This window comes from Nicotiana attenuata, chromosome 3 (genome assembly GCF_001879085.1).
Source record: "Nicotiana attenuata strain UT chromosome 3, NIATTr2, whole genome shotgun sequence".
In the NCBI taxonomy this organism is placed as follows: domain Eukaryota; kingdom Viridiplantae; phylum Streptophyta; class Magnoliopsida; order Solanales; family Solanaceae; genus Nicotiana; species Nicotiana attenuata.
In genome coordinates, this window is record NC_031991.1 from 63,488,894 (window position 1) to 63,492,372 (window position 3,479).

Here is a 3,479-nt window from a genome sequence, read left to right on the forward strand (position 1 = left end):
AAGCACTTTTAAGTGCTGAAACTAATTTAATGAATAAGCAGTTACGTGTTTGAATACAAGTGATGAAATTTAAGCTGATGCAGTATTTGATAAAAAAGTGCTGATAAATTCTTTTTCTGTTAAAATGAATTAAATAACCTTAGAATTGTTTACACTTATAAGGGCGTAATTTCTTCAAAATTTTAGATTCCAGATCGATTCGAATACAAAATATTTTATTTGTTATTTAATTTTAAGTATAACTGTGCTTAGATAAGATAATTTTTATGATAAATATAATTTATTTTATGATAAGCATATAATCATAAGTTATAATAATTAATAAATTGACAAAAGTTTCTCAGTAAAAATAAACTTAAATAGGATAAAATATTTGAAGAGAAACAAACAGTGTCTTCATTACCACAACACTTAGAAAGCAACACACCAAAAATTTGATATTTCGTCATTTATTACATACAGTTTAAACATTAATACACAATCACATAGATATAAATATGCAAAGGAATATAGAATTTGCTTATCTTAAATAGTCAATGAGAATTGCAGACTTGAAGAGGTGGAGGGTGGGGGGTGGGGTTTAGGTTGAAAAAATACTTGAGGCAGTGAGTATCGATGTAAGAGTTTTGTTCTAAAAAGGAATATTTTAAGGATAAAATAGTAAAAATTTTGGTCAAACTTAAAGTGCTTAAAAGCTAAAAATTCATAAGCTGGGGGTGACCAGCTTATGGCTTTTGGCTTATTTTTGACTTATAAGCACTTGACTTATAAGCACTTGACTTATAAGCACTTTTAACTTTACCAAACGCGTAGATAAGCCGAAAAATGCTTATAAGCTAGTTTGACAAGCTTATAAGCTTAACCAAACACCCTCTTAAACTTGTACCCGTTTTTCAACCTGGTAAAGGAACTTACGCGTTTCCCATTTGAACATTCAACTCATTCATTTGCGCAATTTTAAACCCCTTTTACCGTTGACTATGGTTACGTGGTAGCAATGTAAACTGACGTGGCAAAAATTGCTAATCACGCTTGTGAAGCGCGTATATACAATGAATACGAGAGAGAAAAATACTAAAATTACAAATAATAAATAAAATGAAATAAAAGCAAAATATACATGTTAGAATAGTCATGTAAATAGGAGTAAATAAATAACCCTAATCCAATATATGTTAGGAGTAGGACATGTTATGTGTGTATATATATAGGGCTCATTGTAACATATGTATATACATCAATAATATATTTTCTCCCGTGCTTTCTCACATGGTATCAGAGCTTTAGTGAGAAACATATCGCTGTGCATCATTCCAGCGACTTCCGGGAAGAAAGAACTCAGTCACCGTGCAATTTTCCGGTGACCTAAGTGACTTATTGCGTCAAAGTCACTAATTAACAGTGTTGTGCAAAATCCAACACCACCACAAGGTTCCCAAGAGAGATCCGACCAAACCCCAGAAAAAATCACCGGAAAATAGCCCTCCACGCGCCGTCACGCGCCTGTCGGAACTCTGCCGCCGGCGGCGCGTCTGTCCCACGCGCCGGCGCGTGAGGCCTCTTCCGGCCATTTTTCGGCTTCGCTTCTTCAGGACAGTTGGATCGCCCTGCAATTCCGAGCCTGTCCAGCACTGTTCCATATTTTTATTTTTTAATTCCGACCACTTTGAGTTTTTCCGGCGACTACACTGAGTTTTCCCGGAGCTACAGTACTTTTCCGGCAAACACAGTGTTTTCTTCATCTGTCTCGAGAGAATTTTCAGTTGATTCTTTTTTGTTATTTAGTGATAAATCCAACCATGTCTTTGGGAGCTCGATGCTTTCGGGTCTAGAAACCCGAGTCTCTGGCAGTTCCGGTTTATGATTACCTCAGAACCTTAAGGGAGGTTCAAACTACTTAAGATTGGCTTCATCTGTCGAGTTGTGGTGTTAAAAGGTCAAGGGATTCAAGATCATTTAACAAAAAAGGGCTAGCGGAGGTGATGAAAAAGGGCCAAAAACACAATGGGAAAAGGTCGATGCTCAGTTATGTAGTATTCCTGTGGCGATCTATTGATTCCAAGTTGATGCCCTTGTTCCGTCCATTCCCAGACCGTTATTAGTTTGGGAAAAGGCTCGTTAATCTATACACTAATGAAATATCTCTGTTTCTATGATGTAATATCGCGCAATGACAAGCTTGAAGAAACAGGAATTAGATATGTCTATAACTACTGGGACACAAGTTCAGGCAGTCATGGAGGAATTTGAGACGTTGATGCCAGTTCTGCTAGTATTGAAACAACAACAAGACAGCAACGACAGAAGATGTTTCTAGTTCTTACCACTCGCTGGACTCCCTAAGACCTTGGATTCAGTACGTGACCAGATTTTGGCTAGGTACCAACGTCGCCTCAGTTGATGAATTATTCTCTCGATTACTCGCCTTCTGCGCACCAGTCATCCCAGTGAGCTCATCACAAGAACTTGACTCATCTGCTCTCGTATCCAATCAGTGGACAATCGGGCATCTATACTATGGAAAATAGACGAGGAGGAGGTCGTTTGGAAGATCTAGACCCAAGTGTCCTATGTCAATAAACTGGACACACTCGTGATGTATGCTATTCTTATACATGGCCGACCCAACTCAAAAATGCTTATGTTGCTCAGACTGAGACATAACAGTAAACCAGGGATTTTCTTTTAATCTGAAGGGGAGATATACATGAGTTCCTTCAGTATCGAGCCAAGAGCAGAATCTCCCACAAGTAGCTTCTGTTGCTCAGAACTATACTTCTGTTGCTGGTAATTCTTTTGCGTTTCCCAGTCTAGTCCCTGGACAAGTTGTGACCATACCGCTTCTGATCATATCTCTGGTAATAAAATCATTGTCAAATATTGCGTATTCACAATCTCTTCCCACTGTTACTTAGCCAATGTCTCAAACCAAAGCAAAAGGAGTTGGACAAGCGAATCCCCTACCCTCTGTCACTCAGATTCCGTTCTCTATGTCCGCTGGCTGTCCTTTTAACTTGTCATCTGTTGTCAGTTCGTGATTGCCCCCTCATTGTATATATTTTATTGATGATTTCTTAGATCATGACCCAGTACAGAGGCAGACGATTGAACAGGACTAATCAGAGGGCTTTACACCTTAACTCCCTAAAATCCTCCAAGGCATGTCTAGTTACAGATCCTCCGGACTCAATCACAACGTTATGGACATCCAAAGCTTATCCAAGCTCAGAAAGATGGCCGTTGTCTTAGGTTTATCCACTAGAGTAGTGAGTCATGTCAGCTCGGGAAACATACCGTACCCCTATCCTCGTAGTATTGAGAGTCACGTAGAGTCTATCTTTTCTAGTTCCACTTATAGATGGGTCCTAGTAGAGTCAATACCATACCAATTTGTGAGATATAGCCATTCGAAAAAATGTGACCTATGGGTTCTATGTTTTCTAATGAAGAATGGATCTTTTCTTGTAGGTCTGTTATTT